Source organism: Pleurodeles waltl, chromosome 5, assembly GCF_031143425.1.
Source record: "Pleurodeles waltl isolate 20211129_DDA chromosome 5, aPleWal1.hap1.20221129, whole genome shotgun sequence".
NCBI classification, from domain to species: Eukaryota; Metazoa; Chordata; class Amphibia; order Caudata; family Salamandridae; genus Pleurodeles; species Pleurodeles waltl.
This window is the reverse complement of record NC_090444.1, coordinates 723,093,887-723,116,159: the sequence shown is the minus strand read 5'-3', so window position 1 is coordinate 723,116,159 and position 22,273 is coordinate 723,093,887.

Genomic DNA, 22,273 nt, shown 5'->3' with positions numbered 1-22,273 from the left:
CCTAAGAGTGATTTCCGCATCAGATGATTCCTCTCAGACAGAAAATTTACTGCCAAAATCTTGCACTTCCTCCTTTGCCTCAGATGCAGAGTCAGTCTCATAATCATGGTCAGAAGACAACTAAAAAAGCATCACAACAACCTGCTGAGCAGTCACCCTGTGCCTAGCCATGATCCTTTCTAAGAAAAGTAACTTGAAAAATGCACCAACCACAACCAGCACTATGTAAAATAAGTAAAAAAGTGTGACTTTATCACAAAGAGTTAGGTACTCAAAAACTATACCAATCACTTGCCTGAAAACGCTAGACTCACCAGCAACTACTCTGCACAGACACAGCAATCACCAATGATATCTCATTAAAAAGGAAAAAGAAAAGAAAAGAAAATTACACATAAGACAACACAAATATCATCCTGCACAAATATAAGGACATTTTCATACACAATCCTGCATTTAGTACAACATTTATAAAAATGTCATTCATGCACGGCAACAATACTCATTTGGAGTAAATTGTCTTTCTTACCCAAAACATGCAACTACGCAAACTGCCGGTCAACCACTGCCAAAACCACAAGGAGTCACAGCAAAGAAATCAGAAGCTTTAAACTAGAACAAAAAGGAGAAATAAACCGTTATAATTACAAATGCAAATAATTTGCCAGTTGACAAACACCCCGCTACCAAACATTTAGAAATGTTCCCTGGTGTCTAGTGGTTTCTGCCCACCTCAGGGCCAGATGGGACTAAAAGCTAGGCTGATCTTCCCCAAGGGGGGCAGAAATGGCTAACAGTTATGTGCCCCCTGTGGGGGGGGGGGGCGACCCTTGCCCAAGGGGCTTCCCCCAACACAAAAATACAGATACATAAACAATCCCTGGCGCCTTAGTGGATTCTGTCCCCCATGGGGGTATATGGCCCTAAAAAAAATAGCCCGATCTGCTTCCAAGAGGGGCAGAAATGTCCAACAGTTCCGTGACCTGTTTGCGGGGTGACCCTTGCCCAAGGCCCGCCACATACAAAAACACCAAAAGGAAATAATCCCTGGCACTTTTGTGGCTTTTGCCCCCCCCAGGGGCAGATTGGTCTAAAAATAATAGGCTGATCTGCCCCCAATTGGGGCAGAAATGGCCAAAAGTCATGTGCCTTCTTTGCGGTGTGACCCGTGCCCAAGGGGCTGCCCCGCCACACAAAAAAACAGAAACAAACACAAACCCTTTAATTTTAGTGGATTGTGTCCCCTCTAGGGGGCAGATGGTCCTAATAAAATAGGCAGGGTGGCAGAAAAGGCCAACAGTTTTGTGCCCTCTTTGGGGGGGGTAAGACTTGCCCAAGGGGCTACCCCCCTACACAAAAAAACAAAAGGAAAAAATCCCTGGCGTCTTTGTTGTTTCTGTTCCCCTTGGGGGCAGATAGGCTTGAAAATAATAGGCTGATCTGCCCCGGGGGGGGGCAGACATGGCCAACAGACATGTGCCCCCTTTGGGGGGGGTGACCCTTGCCAAAGGGGCTACCCCTTCACACAAAAAACAAAAACTATCCCTGTCGCCCGCGACTAAAAAAAAGGCCGGTCTGGCCCAATGGGGGCATAAATGGCCAACAGTTATGTGACCCCTTTTGGGGGGGCGACCCTTGCCCAAGGCGCTGCCCCCACACACAAAAAAACAAAACCAAAAAAAATCCCCTGTAGCCTTAGTGGATCTGCCCCCCTTGGAGCGGACAGGCCTAAAAAGTAGGCCAATCTGCCCCACGGGGGCAGAAATGGCCAACAGTTGTAAGACCCCTTTAGGAGGGCAACCGTTGCCCAAGGGGCTGCCCCCCACAAAAAAAACAAAAGTAAACAATCCCTGGTGCCTAACTGACTTCTGCCCCCTTTTGGGGCAGATCGGCCTAAGAATATTAGGCAGATCTGCCCTTAAGAGGGGCAGAAATGGCGTACAACATTATGGCTCCCTAAGGGGACTCACTCTTGCCCAAGGGGCTGCTCCCCCAATGAAATCGACACACATAAAATCCCTGGTATCTAGTGGGCGTTCCTGCTGCCCAATCTCGATGTGATCGGGCAGCAGGAATGCTGAAAGAGATATCGAGGGAAAGGAAAATCCTGAGGAGCCGGAGGAGAAACTTATCTATTTACTCTGCAACGCGCTGGAAGCAAATGGTTTCCTGTTCGTCCAGTGGCCTCTAAGGAAGTCAGCTTGCAGTGTGAGCTGACATCATTAGATGCCGGGGGGTGTCAGGGAGGGTAGGGTTAGCACTTCCCCTGCCATCCCTGCCCGGGGGTGGGTGAGAGAACCACAGGGGGAGGGCTAGCACTCCCACTGAGGGCCGGTAGCAGGACGTAACGGTAACGTCCTCGGGCACAGCAGAGCTGCAACCGAGGATGTAACCATTACATCCACGGCACCCAAGGGATTAAAACAGCTCCCTGCTTTTGAGGGCAATGCCGGCTCCTGCATAATGTGGGGAGCCAGCTAGGACTGTGGGGACCTTGAGGCTCCCACTGCGATCCTGTCACTCTCTCTCTCTCTCCCATCCCATAAAGGGATGGAAGAAAGAGAAAGGTTGTCATTGCAATTGACTCTCCATTCAATGACTTCAAAGAGTCAGACTAGCAAGATATTTGGTACTACTGTTATAATTACATCTGGATGCAGAGAAAAACACAGTCACTTCTGGCCTAATGGTCAAGGTCTGGTGCTGTCACTCAGTAGGCAGAAGGTTCAAATCCTAGTATCACTTGGAAGTGTGTCTGTTTATTTTCTAGTGTTTTCACTGTTAAACATTACTAGTGATGGAACATTGAAGTCTTTTTAACCTTGAAATCTGTGGATTGAATGCTATAGCTAAGTCTGGACACAGCACAGTAAGGAGTCACCAGTGATCTAGTGGTTAAGATCTCAGACATGCATACTAAAGGTAAAGGGTTCTAGTCTAGGTAAGTCTGTGGTCATTTGCCTCTTTAGTTTATTTTCAACTATAAATATTTAAGTTACATACTGAAAGATGATCTCACCCTTTTTAATTGTCAAAAACATTTTTCTTTTCCATTTGTCTGGAAATATCTATTTCAAGTAACTGGAACTCGTGCCCTAAGGTAGCTATTACTTGCGCCCCGCCATGCACATTTCTTTCTTCAATAATTTGAATGCTAATGCTTCCTTCATATTTTTAATGACATTGTCGTGAGTGCTGTAATATATGGGTGTAGTGCAAGACGGGGGTGCGAGTGATAGTTACCTTAAGGAGCAAGTTATAGTTACTTGAAGGAACTCTAACTATAACTGCTGAATTTCTATCATTTTGTACAAGTAAATTCAGAACCTAACTATAATGTCCCTGTAACCTTAGGATTTTGCAGTACATTTCTAAGGTTTTTTCATTCTATTTCCTAACTATAACATCCCTGTAACCTTTATTTTCTTCAGTGAATTTCTATGTTTTTTTTAACGTAAAGTAATTTTTATTACTATACATTAATCCAACCACCACAGTGCACGGCCTTTGGCTGTGCGCAGTGGTGGTTGGCTGTAGAGCCGGACCTGCAGCCAGACCCTATGGGAAACCCCTATAAGAACCCAACCCTGTGCTGTACATGGACTTTGGCTGTGTGCTACAGGGGTTGGCCGCAGAGCCTGGCCTGCGTCCAGGCCCTGCAGCAAGGCCCTATTATCACCCAACCCTGCATTGCATACGACCTTTGACCATGCACAGTGCAGGTTGGCTTTAGGGCCGGGCATGCTGCCATTCTCTGTGGCCAACCCCTATAACAACCCAACCCCACATGGCTTCCTCAGACCGCTCTCGGCCCCAGGGATCCGAGCAGCTGGGGCATGGCATAAACATTTAATTTTTTTGGGGAGGGACGCCATGCGGCTCCCTCTCCAGGATGATCTCAGCTCTGGGCACCCTATTCTCCGGAGCCTGACCTACACATTTAAATTTCTGTTGGGGTGGGAGGGCACGCAGCTTCCCTCCCAGGCCAATCTTGACCCCAGGCACCCCATCCCTCAGGCCTGGCCCAAATATAACATTTTTTGGGGGAAGGGGGCCCTGGGACCCCCTCCTAAGACCGACGTGGGCCCCGGGGACCCCATTTCCCGGGGTGAGGCCTAATTTATGTTTTTTTTCGGGGGGAGGTGGGCAGTGTAAACCCCCTTCCCAGGCTGATCTTGGCCCTGGGGACCCCAGGGCCCAGCCATGTGACAAGGGGTAACCCCCCCATTGTCACCCAGTCAAATGTTGGGGACTATTAGGGCAGCTGAAAGGCCCCATCTCCTCCAGGAGCTCGCATTGCTGTTACAGAGAGGGGCCTGCTAAAGCAGCAATTGTGAAAGCAATTGTTTCCTCTGTCTCCCTCCCTGCATCTTTGCAGAAAGAGAGACAGAAGAAAACTCTGCTCGCAGCAAGGGAGAGCTGTTTGACAGCTCTCCCTCACGACAAGTGGAGTGTTTGCTGTGACTTGGCAGCAGCTGTCAAAGGTGCCACCAAGCCACAGCAAAAATCTATGTCCCGGGGGTGGGGACATAGCAGGAGCCAGCCCTGGGGGGTGGTGCTCAGGACCATCTTTGGCTCTTTGAGTGGGGCTGTGGAGTCACCCACCAATGTAATGGCCCCAGGGAGGTAGTAGTCCACGGGGCTAAAGGGGGGGCACGCAGCTCCCGCATTCAATTATAGCAATGCCCTGGGGAAGTGCCAGTGGCTGGGGCCCAGGCGGGCCACATGGACCCATGCACTCATTTTGAAAACTGCCCCAGGGAGGTGGCAGTTCTCGGGGCTGCAGAGGGGCAAGGCGGCCCCCCACATCCATTCTAACAAGTGCTCCTGGGAGATGGCTGTCCCCAGGGCTGCCGGGGTGGGCCTGGTGGCCCCCGGCATCTATTTTAGATTAAAGCCCCAGGGGGTGACCACTCCCCTGTCCATCACCACCCCAGGGGTGGTGCCAGAGCTCCTCCAGAGTGTCCCTGGCATTAGCTATCTTGGATTCCAAGGTGTGGGGACCCTCAGGGAGCATCTGAGTGGCCAGCAGGTGACGTCAGAGACCCCTCCTGATAGGGGCATACCTGGGTAGGTAGCCAATCCCTCCTCAGGGCTATTTAGGGTCTCTCCTCTGGGTGTTTCCTCAGATTCGGTTTGCAAGACTCCACGAGGACTCCTCTGCATCCTCTGCTTCAGCTTCTGACCATCGGATCAACCGCAGACTGCTCCAGGAACTGCTGTGACTGCAACAAAGTATCCAGGAAGGCTACTGTGAACTGCAACTTCAGCTCCAGCCAGCAAATGCAACAGTTTTCAAGGTGTGCACGCTCTGAGGACTGCCTTTCTTCACCCTGCACCATAAGAACCAAGGGAATCTCCCATGGAGTGACGGAGTCACTCCCCTGCTTCTGCAGGCACCTCTCTGTGATGACGACTGGTACTTTGGGACTCCTTTCCTGTTAACAAGCGTGATCTCTGGTACACAGGTGGTGGACCGAAGTAATCCTGACTGTTCAAAGGTCTAGCTGTCCAAATTTGGAGGAGGTAAGAGCTGCCTCCCCCTGCAGCAACACTACCCCTGTGCATCACTTCTTCTGCAGCTCCTAGGGCTTCTGTGCACTTCTTCTAAAAGTTGTTCATGCACAGCAGAGCCCAAGCCCACAGCACTCTATCCTATGATGCACAGCTCTCTGAATTGTTCTCTGGCGGTGTGGGATCCTTCTGTGTAGTGCTGCGATGACCGCACTTTGCAACTCCTTTGTCCCCGTGTCCTGGGACTCCTGTGGCTGCTGCCTGGTCTTATGAGAGCTCTCTGAAGTGCTGAGAGCCCCCTCTGTCTCCTCAGTCTGAGGTGCGACCCTCAGGTCCCACCTGGGTCTGGGCAGCTCCTCTTTGATGCAAAACGCATTCATGCATGAACCAAGGCTTGTATGTGGAATCCAGAGACGCAAACAGCCTGCCTCCAACAACTCGACGTGGGACAACTCTTGCACCAAGTAGGAACCTGCAGCTATCTTCTTCTATACTTTTCTTCCAATCGGAGAATCACTTTTGCACCTTCTTCCAGGTGGGCAGGGGCTCCTGTTCTTCCTGGACTCTTCATCGACTTCTGGACTTGGTCTCCTCTCTCCACAGGTCTTCAGGTCCTAGGAATCCATCGTTGGTTGCTTGCAGTCTTACTTGGTTCTTGCATAATTCTTCATCACGACTTGTAGTGTGTTCTGAGGAAACTTGCTGTACTTTACTCCTGCTTTCCTAGGCTCTGGGTTAGGGTACTTTACTTACCTTTGGTGTTTTCTTACACTCCCAGCGCCCCTCTACACACCACAACAGGCGGACCGCCGGGAACTGGATGGCGGTAGGGGGGGTCGGCAGCTAGCTGCGCCGCCTTGGAGGATTCCAAACGGCGGCGGTACACTGGCGGGAGACCGCCAGTGTTGCCGGTCCGACCGCGGCTTTACCGCCGCGGTCGGAATGCCCTTGGGAGCACCGCCGGCCTGTCGGCGGTGCTCCCGCGGTCCTCCAACCCGGCGGTCATTGACCGCCAGGGTTGGAATGACCCCCTTAGTCACCTACAAACGAAAGTACTGTCATCCTGAGACCAGCAGTCTTGCTCAGAGCAAGAGTCCAAACTACGACAGTATGGGATGTAGTCATGTCTAAAAGTACTCTGACCCTGGGGGTGTGATCTGATTCAAAAAAAGGATTATAAACATAACATAATACTAACTCGTTTGTTAAATAATTGGCCTATATAAAGATGGCTGCTGTGTTGCTGTTATGAATTACTGTTATGCACATTTGCTTGTGTTGACTGTCACAGGCACACCTTGAGTATTTACATTTTTTGTTACACAAGTGAAAGTTCACCCGTGATCAAGGAGACAAGTTCTATGAATTGCGAGGGTTGTTGCTGTGCCATTATGAAAAGAATCAACATTAGTTGCATCAGAGATGGAGTGGTTGTGACGGTTTCCTTTTTGGGACCACTGTGACATTGGTGAACATCGAAGGAAAGCGAGACTGATGGATTTATGGGGAGTCCTTATACCCTTGTGACCTGCTGCGTTACTGGCTAAGGGCCTGAGGGCATGTTGCGCAATTTTGAGTTGGTAAATGTATATATATGTGGATATATATATATATATATTTGACAGCTCCCACCAAGTCACAGTAAGCACAACTCCAGGTCTAGCAAGCATCAGCTGTGAAGTTTCATCTGATTCCCTGTCTGCAGACATGCAGAAACTATTGCTCTCACAGACAGGGAGGGTACCATTGCTCGCTGGGAAGGCAGGCTTTTGTCATTTTACAGCTCGGCAAGGTTGACACTGCGTCAAACCTATGCTTAAAGACTTTGCTGTACAAATGGCAAAAGACTTTGACACTATCTAGCTCGGCGTGGATAGCACTATGCTGATCCAATGCTTAAAAACTTTGCTAGATGAACAGACATTTGAGGTTGCTCCTTACTAGAGCTGCTTTCCACCTAAACATGGGAACTACCCAGAGTTCTCTATTCTTCTTTGCATAATTTATGTGTCACTCTAACCCTGAAAGGGATTTGTTTTGACTTATACTGGGTGCTCCCTTATGTCTTGACAAAGCTAAACTCGCTGATGAGCTCTAATGAGAGTGAAACACGTGTCAGGGGTTGCTTTTACTCATTCCAGGTTGGCTTGGATGGTATTTTACCAGTCCAAAGCTGTAATACGGTGCCTGGAGTGGTAAATGTCTTTTGTCATTTTACAGCTCAGCAAGGTTGACACTGTGTCAAACCTATGCTTAAGGACTTTGTTGTACAAATGGCAAAAGACTTTGGTGGTCATTACAACCCTGGCAGTCAGTGTTAAAGCTGCGGTAAAACCGCCAACAGGCCGGCAAAAAAAATAATAATTAATTATGACTGTGGCGGAAACTGCCAACATAGCCAGCCACTTTAACACTCCAACCGCCACTGCGGTACAAACAAACAGCATGGCGGTCACCGCCAATAGACAGGCAGAGGACAATGTACCGCCCACAGTGTCACAACCTACCAATCCGCCACCTTTTCCGGGGCGGATTCACCGCGAACAAAAACACAGCGGAAACAGGACTTCCAAGGGAAAATGCTCACCTCTACACACCCCACGAGGAATCACGACGCCATGGAACCCGAGCTCCAGACCCTGCCAGCCCTTATCTTCTTGCTCCTCTACCAGGAGCACGAACGCCGCGCCGAAGACCACGGTGAGTACTGCACCTACGACACAGGGGAGGGGGGAGGGAAAAAACAGGGACACACACACGCAACACCCCCACCCCCACCCTCACCCACTACAACACACACACTAATGCAGCATGATACATTACAGTTACACCCTCCAAACCCCCCCGGAAGAATGCAAAGACAAAAGGAAATGAGTGTAACCATTGTAATATATTAAAATCCAGTACGCATAAAATATATATACACCATAAACAAATATATACACCAAGGATAGTATCCAGGTAGTGCTCCATTGAAGTTTGTGGAACACTGGGCCCACATGGCATGGGCGAGGCCCACACTCAATCCCCGAACATGACGGAGAGAACACTGCAGGGGCATCAGATAGCAATCAAACAGGCACCTCAGGGGGAAGGAAAAGTGGGGGAACCTCAGCCGGTTGAGTGCAAGACGTCAAATCCACGAGGGGGCCACATGCCCACTGTTCAATCCTGGGGAGTGCAAAGCCACAGTCTCTCAAGTCTCTACAGTGGGTGGGTTGCTCACTGTTCCATCCTGGGGAATGCAAAGCCACAGTCTCTCAAGTCTCGACATTGGGTGGGTTGCCCACTGTTCAATCTTGGGGAGTGCAAAGCCACAGTCTCACAAGTCTCTACAGTGGGTGGGTCACCCACTGTTCAATCCTGGGGAGTGCAAAGCCACTGGCCTTGTGCCCAGAGTGCTTCATCCTGCCAAGGACTGAGGTAGTGGATGTCATTCTCCCCTGGTTCTGGAGGGGGAGTTGTGCCCAGAGTGCTTCATCCTGCTCGTGACGGACTCAGTAGCGTCAGTGCCCTTGGCGCTCATGGGCCAGCGGTGCTTGCTGTGGCGGTGTCCTTGGCAGCGGTGCTTGTGGCTGCAGTGTCCTGTTCAGCGGTGCTTGTGACGTTGGGGTCCTTGGCAGTGACTCAGCTGCTGGCGGTCCTGTCTGGCCCAGCGGGGCTGGTGCTGGCTGTCCTTTATGGCCCAGCGGGGCTGGTGCTGACAGTCCTTTATGGCCCAGCTGGGCTGGTGCTGGCAGTCCTGTCCTGGGCAGCTGGGCTGGTGCTGGCGGTCCTGTACTGGGCAGCTGGGTTGGTGCGGGCGGTGACCTCCTGGGCAGCAGTGCTGGTGCTGGCGGTGGCCTCCTGGGCAGCAGGGCTAGTGCTGGCGGTGGCCTCCTGGGCAGCAGGGCTGGTGCTGGCGGTGGCCTCCTGGGCAGCGGGGATGATGGCGGTGGCCTCCTGGGCAGCGGGGATGACGGCGGTGGCCTCCTGGGCAATGGGGATGATGGCGGTGGCCTCCTGGGCAGCGGGGATGATGTGCTGCTCTTCCCAGACTTGCTGAGTTTCTTGGGCCCCTTCCCCACCTTGGAAGGTGTCGCAGCTGACTCCAAACTCCCACCTGTATCCCTGGGAGCGAATTTGGTGGCTGGAGTCTTCCCCGTCTCCCGCCGAGCACTGGCCAACTTTTGATGCTTGACAGGTGGAGGACTGCCCGTGCTGTGGCTCCGTGCCACACTGGCTGCCCTGCTGCCCGCTGCACTCCAGATTCCGGTAACTACAGACACCACTGGTCCCGGAGATGTTGTGGCTGAGGTGCTAGGTTGGGACCTGGAGAGTCGGGCCCTAGGAGACTGACGGGGTGGGGGAGGTGAGGGAAAGAGATCAAGTGTGGACAGGAAAAGTTTCTTGGGAACACTGGGACGGGTAGCTGGAGGGAGTTTGGGAGTGGAGGAAGAGGTTGTGGTTGTAAAAGGTGTTAGTTTGGTGACTTTGGGTGAAGGTGCATGCGCTGTAGGCTGTCGTGAGGTGGATGGCTGTTGGGTGGGTGTGTGCCTGCGTTTGTGTATCTTGGGAGGTGGCGTCACAGACACACTGGGAGAGGACACAGGGGACGTGTGAATGGTAGTGGGGGTGGTGACTGCACGTGAGCGGGGTGTGGTGGTGGGTGTGCTGGTGATGGAAGTAGTGGCTGTAGATGTAGTGCATGCAGGTGTGAGTGTAGACGAGACTGGGAGGGAGGAGGGAGACGAGGAGGAGGGGGATACAGTGGAGGCAGTGGATGTTGGTGTGTCTGCATGTGTGTGTTGCTTGCATGAGTGCCTGTGGGATGTGTTGTGCTTATGTTTGCCAGAGCTTCCCTTGTGTGTTGACATGTGTGCATGCTGGTCTGAAGGTGTGCTTAGGATAGGCTGAGGTAGAGGGGATTGGGTCTGGGTGGAGGAAGTTGGAGGGGGGAGGCTAGAGACAGGGACAATAGCTGCCATCAGTGCTGAGGCCAGAGTCTGAAAAGCTTGCTGAAGGGCCGCCTGACCAGAATTAATTCCCTCCAGGAATACATTTGTTTGTTGCAACTGCCTTTCTAAACCCTTGATGGTAGTCAAAATGGTAGACTGCCCAACAGTGAGGGACCAGAGGAGGTCAATGGCCTCCTCACTGAGGGCAGCAGGGGTGACTGGGGCAGGGCCTGAGGTGCCTGGGGCGAAGGTGATGCCCACCCTCCTGGGTGAGCGGGCACGGTGCAAAGGCTGAGGGGCTGCTGGGAGGGCGGTGCTGGTAGGGGGGGTGGCAGCTGTACCTGTAGATGCGGGGGACACAGATGTGGCCTCCACCACAAGGGAGCTCCCATCAGAGGACGAGTCCGTTTCACTGGTGTCAGCTCCTGTTCCCGCCATTGTGCTCCCCTCGCCCTCTGTCCCACTGGGGAATTACGAGTCTGTAGTCTCGCCCTCCAGGGCCATGTGGGATGCAGCTCCCTCCTGCTCCGGTGCCACTGCTCCTCCGCCTGATGATGCTAATGCACACAAGAACAGGGAGACCACAAAAAGGGGGGGAAGACAGAAGAAAGACATGTTGAGTGCATGCATTACTGCTACCGTTGGCGGACACGACAGACACAGAAGCCCCCTGCACTACGCCGTGCACTTGTGGTCCACTTTTCAATCCCTGGGACATGGCCTACAAGACTATGGCCGACATCTGCACACATGGATGTCACAGGAGCCTGACTAGGTGTAGTTGGCACTGTACACAGGTGGGGTGGGGTGCCACAGGGTCTGCCAGAACAAGGGGACCTAACTAGCACACTCGCCCTGGCCTAAGGAAACCCACAGCCCACCTCCCCCACCCAGACAACTCTACTGCACGGAAAATCAGCAGAATGAGAGTGTACTCACCCCCTTGTTGTCGCTGTGATGCCCTCAAGCGCCCATCCAACTCCGGGTATGCCACCACCAGGATTCTGAACATCAGGGGGGTCATGGTGCGACGGGCACCCCTCCCACCTTGGGAGGCCATCCCCAGCTGGGCCTCCGCCGTCTTCTTGCTCCAGCTGCGAATGTCCTCCCATCTTTTCCGGCAGTGGGTGCTCCGTCTGTGGTGGACCCCCAGGGTCCGGACTTCCTTGGCGATGACATGCCAAATATCCTTCTTCTGGTGGGCGCTGACCTACAGGAATAGTACAGGGGAAAAGGAGAAGATATAACTGTCCGCACCATCAGAGTCATTGGCCCCCTTCCCTACCCTTGCCATGTGGCACATGCACTCACCGTCGTTTCATGCACACCTCAATCTCTCCCCCCATCTTTCATCCACCCCACTCCACACAGGCATAGCCCATACAGCATGCTCCCAGTGTACTTACCTGTTTGTCTGGAGGACCGTAGAGTAGTGTGTACTGGGGGAGGACCCCATCCATGAGTTTCTCCAACTCCTCCGATGTGAAGGCAGGGGCCCTTTCCCCAGACGCACGAGCCATTGTCTTTTCCAGACCGAGGTCACAGCAGCACTTGCAGTGTAGGTCCTCTCCTGTCAAAGATCAGGTATCGAGTAATGGAACAGATAGAAAATGGCGGTCACGTCCGCGGCGGTGCGTACCGTCACCGCCGGCGTACATCGTCATTGGCTCCTGGGACCGATATGGTCCAATGTTAACCAATGCAGAATTGTGCCGCGGTCTTCGACCGCCTACTGCGGCGGTATACAACGCCAGCGCAGTTACCTCACATCCAATCGTACCACTTTACAGGTCAGGCAGCTGCCATTTCAGGGGCCCACATGGCTTAATTGTTCACTGCGTCCCACATACCTAGGCCTTGCCTCAACACTCATACAGGCCAGATTTTGGATTATGATTCGTGTTCTGTGTAAGCTGTGGGTACGTACCTCTGAGTTGGTTGACTCTGTGCTCGCTGTTGTCCTTCATAGGCACCGTCCGCTGGGACATGTGAGGAGATGGCGGCATCCTCCGTTGTACAGACCGCTGGTGGACCTGTCGACAATGGAGGAAACACATGTGATCTTCACCTACAGGCTTGATCGTGCCACAATCCTGGAACTGTGTGCCCAGTTGGAGCCAGACCTGATATCAGCTATCCGCCATCCCACAGGAATCCCCCCTCTAGTGTAGGTGCTGTCAGTACTCCATTTCCTTGCAAGTGGGTCATTTCAAACAACAGTGGCCATAGCATCAGGGATGTCCCAGCCTATGTTTTCCAACGTGTTGTCCAGAGTGTTGTCTGCCCTGCTGAAACACATGCAGAGCTACATCGTTTTCCCTCAGGTGGAGGATTTGCCTACAGTGAAAGGTGACTTCTATGCCCTGGGACATATCCCCAACATCATAGGTGCCATTGATGGGACACATGTGGCTTTGGTACCCCCCCGCCCCGCAGGAGTGAACAGGTGAATAGAAACCAGAAGAGTTATCATTCCATGAATGTGCAGATGGTGTGTTTGGCAGACCAGTACATCTCCCATGTGAATACCAAATTCCCTGGTTCAGTGCATGACGCTTACATCCTGCGGAATAGCAGCATCCCTTATGTGATGGGTCAACTCCAGAGGCACTGTGTGTGGCTATTAGGTGAGCACCTGGAAGCAAGTCAGTGGGAATGGTTGTCTGGGTCTGGGGATATCCCTACAGGTTAGTGTGTGTCTAACAGTTGCCCTCGCCATTTGCAGGTGACTCTGGTTACCCCAACCTGTCATGGCTACTGACCCCAGTGAGGAATCCCAGGACAAGGGCAGAGGAACGCTACAATGAGGCCCATGGGCGAACTCTGCAGATTATGGAGCGGACCTTTGGTCTCCTGAAGGCCAGGTTCAGGTGCCTCCATATGACAGGTGGTTCCCTATTCTACTCACCAAAGAAGGTGTGCCAGATCATCGTGGCCTGCTGTATGCTTCAGAACTTAGCTTTGTGACGACAGGTGCCTTTTCTGAAGGAGGATGGTCCAGATGGCGGTGTTGTGGCAGCTGTGGAGCCTGTGGACAGTGAAGACGAGGAAGCAGAAGAGGACATCGACAACAGTAACTCAGTTATCCTGCAATACTTCCAGTGAGACACAGGTAAGAATACAAACCTGCCTACTACATGTACTTTGACATTACTACCTGTCTACTGTCTGTCGATTTCACCCAGTGTACGGTCACTGAGCTTTCACTTTCCCTTACGATTTCACAGATGTGGGTCCCACTGTGTAACATCTGCTTTGTTTCCTCATGGACTAGAGCTGTGTGGCATAGGTATGTTGACATTACATTTGAAAGAGCATTTTGTCACTGTAATTGCTAATACACTATTTCGAAATCACAGGCAGACTCCAGATTGTTTTGTGCTTTAAGGGTGTTTATTTAAGTGCTCAAGATTGGAGGGGGTTGTAAGATGGTGAGGGGTGATGGCGGAGGAATGTCCATTGCAGAGTCCAGTCTATTAGTCTCACAGATGCATTGCCCAAATGAGCATAGGAAGTGGAGCTGGGGAAGTTTGAGGATGGACATGTTGACAAAGTAGGACAGAAGGATGACATTCAGGGTGGCCTAATTTATTGGCGGGGTCTTGGCATTGTTCTCTGTCTTTCTCCTGGATCTCAGGTACCGTTTGTGGGGTGGTTCTCCCTCTGCAGGGGGTGGAGTGCTGGTGTGGTGGTCCTGTGGCGGTGCCTCCTGTCCACTAGTGCGAGCAGAGGTGGTGGGCAGTTCATCGTCCAGGCTAGTGTCAGGGGCCCCTTGTTGTGCCACAGTGTCCCTTCTGGTCTTCTAGTGTTGAGGACTTCCTTCAGCACCCCTACGATGGTGCCACCCTGAAGCCCAAATACTGTTCTTCCTGCAGGCGTTGGGTCTCCTGAAACTTGGCCAGTACCGTTGCCATCGTCTCCTGGGAATGGTGGTAGGCTCCCATGATGTTGGAGAGGGCCTTGTGAAGAGTGGGTTCCCTTGGCCTGTCCTCCCCATTTCACACAGCAGCCCTCCCAGTTCCCCTGTGTTCCTGGGCCTCCGTCCCCTGGACCGTGTGCCCACTGCCACTGCCCCCAGGTCCCTGTTGTTGTTGGGGTGGTGGGTTAGCCTGGGTTCCCTGTAGTGGTAGACACACTGCTGATTGACGTGTCCTGGGGACAGAGGGATGGGCCCGCTGGGTGGGTGCTGTGCTGGTGTTTCCAGAGGGGGGAAGCTCTGTGGTGGCCTGTGACTGTGTCAGGGGAACCGACTGTCCCGAGGTCCCCGATGGGCTGGGCTGGTCATCTAGATCCAGTTGGACAGAGCTGCTGTCATCACTGTGGGCCTCTTCTGTTGGTGGTGTGGACATGTGTGGACCCTCCTGTCCGGTGACATTGGGTAGGGGTCCTGCAGGGGTATAAAAGCATGTTTATTACATCTGTGTGTGCCATGGTGTGCAATGGGTGGGTGACCGTGTACCCCAGTGCTTGCATTCCTGTGTGGGTCCTTGTGTGATGGTGGCTTAGGGGGGTGTATGGGTATGTGCAGTGGCCATTCTTTGGTGATGGGTGTCCATGCTTTTTTGTTGCATGCAGGGCTTGGTGTTAGGATGTGTGGTTTGTGATGTTGGGACATTTGTGAGGAGTTGGAGTGATGGGGGTGAAGGTGAGGGTGGGGGCATGTGATAGCATGCAAGTAGGGTGGGGGATGTAATAGTTAAAATTTGACTTACCAGAGTCCATTCCTCATTCTACTCCTGCGAGGCCCTCAGGATGCAGAATCGCCAAGACTTGCTCCTCCCATGTTGTTAGTTGTGGGGGGAGGAGGTGGGGGTCGCCGCCAGTCCTCTGTACCGCGATGTGGTGTCTTGAGACCACGGAACGCACCTTCCCCCCTAGGTCGTTCCACCTCTCCCTGATGTCATCCCTATTTCTTGGGTGCTGTCCCACTGCGTTAACCCTGTCCACTATTCTGCGCCATAGCTCCATCTTCCTAGCTATGGAGGTGTGCTGCACCTGTGATCCGAATAACTGTGGCTCTACCTGGACGATTTCCTCCACCATGACCCTGAGCTCCTCCTCAGAGAAACTGGGGTGTCTTTGCCGTGCCATGGGGTGGTGTGGGTGATGTGTGGGGTGGTGTGTGTAGTGATAAGTGGGGTGATATTTAGTGGTGTGTTGTGTGAGGTGCGTGGAAGTTATGTGGGTGATAGTATTGTGTGCCTGTGGATGCTTCTTAGTTGTTTGTAGTGTCTCTCTCTGGCCTTCTCTCAGTACTTGTGTTGTAGGGGTTTGTGGGTGATGTGGGTGTGCGTATTATATTGTAATGGATTTGTGGGAGTGGTGTGTGTATGTGTATCAGGTGTGTGTATTTCGAATTGTCCAATGTGGTGGTGTTTTGTAAATGTGTGTTTATTTTGAGCACGGCGGTGTGTACCGCCAATGGAATACCGCGGTTGAAAGACCGCTGCGTGGATTCGTGTGTCGTGATAGTGTGGGCGTACTTCTGTTGGAGTGACAGTGGAGGTTTTCTTTTTGCCAGTTTATCACTGACCTTTGGTGTGGCGGACTTGTGTGGGTGTCTGAATTTTTGCGGATTCCGAGCAGTGGGTCATAATGACGTGGCAGAATTCCGCTGGCGCGGTGGTGTGTTGGCGGTCTTCTGCACGGCGCTAAGCGGCTTTTACCGCCAATGTTGTAATGACCCCCTTTGTCACTATCTAGCTCGGCATGGATAGCACTATGCTGATCCAATGCTTAAAAACTTTGCTAGATAAACAGACATTTGAGGTGAGCAAATCTAGAGTGTCGCTGGTGTTGCAGGGTGCTCCTTACTAGAGCTGCTCTCCAATTAAACTTGGGAACTATCCAGAGTTCTCTATTCTTTTTTAGCATAATTTATGCGTCACTCTAACCCTGAAAGGGATTTGTTTTGACTTATACTGGGTGCTCCCTTGTGTCTGGACAAAGCTAAACTTCTCTGATGAGCTCTAATGAGAGTGAAACACGTGTCAGGGGTTGCTTTTGCTCGTTCCAGGTTGGCTTGGATGGTATTTTACCAGTCCAAAGCTGTAATACTGTGTCTGGAGTGGTAAATGGCTTTTGTCATTTTACAGCTCGGCCAGGTTGACACTGTGTCAAACCTATGCTTAAAGACTTTGCTGTACAAATGGCAAAAGACTTTGTCACTATCTAGCTCGGCGTGGATAGCACTATGCTGATCCAATGCTGAAAAACGTTGCTAGATAAACAGAACTTTGAGGTGAGCAAATCTAGATTGTTGCTGGTGTTACATGGTACTCCTTACTAGGCCTGCTCTCCACCTAAACTTGGGAACTACCCAGAGTTCTCTATTCTTTTTGAGCATATTTATATATATATTTGACAGCTCCCACCAAGTCACAGTAAGCACAACTCCAGGTCCAGCAAGCGTCAGCTGTGAAGTTTCATCCGTTTCCCTGTCTGCAGACATGTGGAAACTATTGCTCTCACAGACAGGGAACTGCATGTTTAGCAGCTCCCTGTCTGTGACAGCTATGCCTACTCCTGCAGGATGCCAGGAGCTGGCTGAAAGTGGGCTTGAAGCTTCCCTAGCTGTCCCATTGCTCGATGGGAAGGCAGGAGGAGCAGTTGTAACACAATAGAATATATAGAGCAGAAGGGAGTGGCAGCAAAATGGACAATAAAATACAGAAGGGGGGGATAGGGGCATGGAACTCAGACAGGCAGGGTGGATGTGGCAGGGACAGGCGGCAGACATCTGACCAGGCTAGGCAGGTGGGAGGGATAGTGGTAGCTTAAAAAAACACTCAGCGTAGATAGGAGGGGCAGTGCAGGTCAATGGAGCACTGGGGGCAAAAAGAAGGGAGCAGGGGCATGGACTCAGGATTCAAAGGGCAAGGGGAAGAAGGGTAGGGGCAGAAAGCTAAACACATAGGATAACCAGGAGGGCAATGATGGGGAATAAGACTGGGCAACAGAGGGCAGGAGGAGTGGGCAAATATATCAAGAGAAATGGAAGCCAGTGGCCATCTCTTTGATTGTAAGGCAATTAGCCACAATAGGCTATCAATAGCTTGGTTGGTATATTGTTTCCTTGAATTTACATTGCTTTTGATCAGGGTATAAACCCTACCAGGAGAAATTAATGTTTATACTGTATTTCTCTTTTTTTAAAGTTTCACCCGAATGAAAGCGGTCCCTTTGTAAATCACCCCCTAGCAATGTATAGGAGACCTGTAGCCTAGTCATGGCAGTGCATGCCAGAAACTTGTGACAAGCTGTGGCATGTTGGAGGGGGCAAGGTTTGTAGTCAAATAAATCCCTTAATTTTTGGAATGAGAGATAGAGAAAGCTTGTATAAGAAATAGAAATGTATGGGGCCAGTGCCAGAGTGAAAGAGAAGAAGGAGTATTTGTTTGTTTATAAACCATAAACAGCAACTGTGAATTTGTGGCATGTAACATAAAATCACTACAGAAACAAAATGACTTCCACACTATGTCTATGATGACTAGGCTGGTAGCCATAGTATGACATCAATATCATGGTTGGTGCGGTAGTTCATTTGGTGTTTTTATATTGTTTTTGACCAGGGTTCAATTCCCACCTGGAGATATTTGTTTTTTATTTTGTTTTTTATTTAGTTTTTTCTTTTACCCAAAATGAAAGTGGTCACTTTGTAAATCATCTCCTGGCACCATCTAGGAGACTTGTGGCCGTGTATGTCAGAAATTTGTCACATGCTTTGGCATGTGGGGGGGGACAAGGTTTGCAATGAAAGGAATCCCTTAATTTGTGGAATGAGAAATAGAGGACACATGTATAAGAAAAAGAAATGTGTGGGGGCCAGTGTCACAGTGTAAGAGAGGAAGGGTTAGTTGTTTATAACGCAAGAAAAGCGACTGTGAATCTGTAGCATGTAACAAAATCACCATGAAAAACAAAAGAGGGTCTTCCAAACTCTTTCTATGATTACAAGGCCTTTAGCCAAAGTATGCAATAAATAGCATGTTGATATAATGGGTGATTCTGTTGGTTAACGTTGTTTTTGACCAGGGTTCAAACCTCATCTGGCGAAATGTGTTTTATATTGTTTTTTATTTATTTATAAATGAAAGAGGTCCCTTTGTAAATCACCCCCTGGCACTGGGAGATTTGTGGGCTATTTAGTCATGGAAGTGCATGTCAGAAATTTGTGACATGCTGAGGCACGTTGAAGGGGAGGGCAAGGTTTGCTGTGAAAAAAAAACCTTGATTTGTTGACTGAGAGATAGGAGAAGCTTGTATCAGAAAAAGAAATGCATGGGGCCAGTTCCAGGGTGAAAGAAAGGAAAGGTTATATGTTTATAAAGCATGAAAAGCAACTGTGAATATGTGACATGCAAAAGAAAATTACCATGGAAATAAATGAAGGACTTCTGTAATGTGTAGAAGTTATTAAGACTTTTGGCCAATCAACTTAAGCAATTTACCAAGTGGTGGGGTGGTAAGTACATGGAATAAAAAAAATTTTTGGCCAGGGTTCAAGCACCACCAACTGATTGTTTATTTACATATTTATATTTTTTTCGTAAGTTAACTCAGGTGAAAGTTTTTAGAATAACCCACGGGCAAATCTGGGGGGGGTCATAACACATTTATATATGAAACACCATATCCAGCAAACATGACATTCTGTGGCATATGTCACATGCCAGACTTGGACTCCAATCCCTTCTCCAGAAATGATCAGTACAACGGATGAGTGGGAAAGATAGTGCTTGAACGTCTTTCCTTTTTTTTAAATGTTTTTTTTAGTAACACAAACAACAAATTCTTGCATATTTAGTTTAAATGTGGAACACTAATAAACGTGCTTCAGCACTATTAACTTATTGTTTTATTAAATATTTAGGTGATTGAAATATATTAAATTAAATTAACACTATTTTTTAAGCTGTAATAAAACAAAATATCCCACCTGAAGTAAAATGTATATACTTGTCTATTGTTTATTCAAAATTGCTAAATATTATGTATAGAATTAAGGTACTCACCTCAAATACATACCCAAAGGACCCGTCAATTATATTAATTGTGACAATAAAAGAAAACATAATATCATGATATGTGGCAAAAAAGAAATTGTGCAACCACACCACTGTAGTGAAGTCAAAGAAAATTGTAGGTGGTGCTCATCCACAACCACACGGATAGCCAAACAGATGCCCCTTCCTTTTTTCTTGTGGACAAAGCAATACATGACATTATTAAAGAGGTAATAAGAGATGCAACTCAGTAACTCAAAAGTGCAGTCACTCATCTAAAACAGGCAATTATGGAGAATTATAATTATATACAGCCTTTAAGTGACAGAACACATTCACAGAACCAACTGTTTCATCTTTCTGTAAATTAACACTCTTCAGCATGATGTAAACTATTCGGGTCAGTGTTCTAAGGTCAAAGATCAATTGGGACTCCCTCTTTCGCATGTGTAGGGTACAATCTTCACCTCTGGGGCTGCAGCCAATGTGTTTAATTGCACAGAAAGACAGTTTAGTGTGATCACTGTAGTGAAACCTCTGAAAACATTTGCCCACCGGGTATTTGGAATTATTGTGATCAATGACCCTCATGATCAAGCACCCGCCTTTTCACTGAACACATGGTACTCCCTACGTACCTGAGAAAAAATGGGCATTCTAGGACGTAGATCATATACTGTGTACTACAGGTGAAGAATTAAGTAATAGGGTCTGTATGTTGTCTAATGGTCCAATATTCCTTCCTCATCTGGATGTGCTTCCAGGCCTTACAACAACCACATGGGAAGAAACACTGTAGGCCGTGGTCTCTAATACTTTTTGTAAGTGTGATGTCATTGTGGATTAGTGTGTCCCTGAGTGAAGTAATTTTACCTCAATTGTAACTTCACAGGGATGAAAGTTGAAGATTAATAAGCATTTGACCTGTAAAACTGATTATGGTTCATGTGGCCCCCCTCCTGGGCCAAATACGGCCCATGGAACCACCGCCTCCCTGGGAACGGCCCATGCAATAGAGAGGAGGGGGGCATGCAGCCCCCCCACCAGGAGACATTAATGGCCCTGGGGACTGCCCCCCAGGGCTAGCTCCTGCTAGTTCCAGAATTGCGCGCCCTCGTGAGGGAGCTGCTTGCTTTCGCTTAGCAGAAGCTATGACAGCTCTCACCAAGCAAAAGCAAACATCGAACACTATTGAGTGCCCTGGGTGGGGGCAGGGCACCCAGGGAGACATGGTCGGGCCCTTGGAAATGGGGTCCCCGGGGTGGAAATCAGCCCGGAAGGGGGGGCCATGTTTTGATAATACAATTGGGCCTGGAGAGGTGGTGGTCCCTGGGACCTAAGGGGGTCTGTGTGGTAACCCCATATCTATTTTAAATTTGTTTACCCAGGGAGGTGGTGGTCCCGGGGCCTGGGGACTGGGAACTGGGTCCTGGAGGGGTGTGTAGCCCCCAAAATATTTTTAGTAGGTAGCCCCCGGGAGGTGGTGGTCCCCGGGGCACAGATGATTCTCATGGTCCCCTAACAATTTTTATGATATAGGCCCGGGGAGGTGGAGGTCTCTGAAACCTGGGGGGTCTGTATGGACTCTCCATATATTATTTCAACCTCTTTGCTGCTAGGCTTTGTCCTTCCATTGCTAAGCCTTTTTTGGGCTATTTGGGGTAGTTTGCGCTGGGCTCCATAACGTTTTGTCCAAATAAGGTATCCATGCCAAATTTGCATATTTTTTTTACAACATCCTTTTTGTCCAAACATGGTATCCATGCCAAATTTGCATCCTTGTTTTTACAACATCCTGGGGAGTCTAAGATACCCAGTGTTTGTACATTCCAGTGGAGGGGACTGGGGAATTAACCAAAAAAAGATACATTTTGGGGATTTTGTGACAAATGGGATAAAGATGATGCAGAAGAAAGCTTCTGTTTTTTTTTCTCTGCCAATAGCATCAATAATATCTTCACAGCTTTCAGGAATAGGCAGACTTGAATCAGAAAACCATTTTTTCAACCCACTTTTGGCATTTTACTGGGATACCACCCATTTTTCCTATTTTTTGGTCTTTCAACCTACTTCCAGTTAGTGGTAGAAATGTTTGTGAAATCAATGATGGATCTAGAAAAGCTATACAGAAGTAGACAAAATTCTGAATTCAGCAAATGGTTATGTGTGTACATCCTTTAGGGTTTTCCTATGAAATGTAACAGTTGAACCAAAAAAAATTGAAATCAAGTTGAAAAAAACAGCCATTTGTGTCAACGTTTTCATTTGTAACTTTTTCTAACTATGGTAGATTTTCTAAAGCATGATACTGTTATGTCCACTGGACCCTTTTGATTGCAGGGATAAATAGGGCTTGTAGGTTCACCAAGAACCCCAGGTACCCAGAGTCAATAACTGAGCTGCGCCATGCAATGGTTTTTCATTGTGTACCAGGTATAGCTCAATTCATTTGGTGAAATATAAAGAGTGAAAATAGGTATCGAGGAAACCTATGTATTTCCAGAATGGACACAAAATATGGAGTATAGACATAGTGGTTATTTGCACATCTCTAAATGTGTGGGTACCCATACTAGCATGTGAATTAGAGGGTATTTCTCAAAATGATTTCTTTCTTACACATTGTCTTACATTTGGAAGGCACAAATGCAGAGTAAAACAATTGGAAATAACACTTGTTTTACTATTCTGTATTCCTGTAAGTCTTCCTATAAAAATGGTACCTCACTTGTGTGGGTAGGCCTAGTGTTCGCAACAGGAAACAGCCCAAAACACAAGGTGGGTACATCACATTTTCCACTGTTAACGGACCCT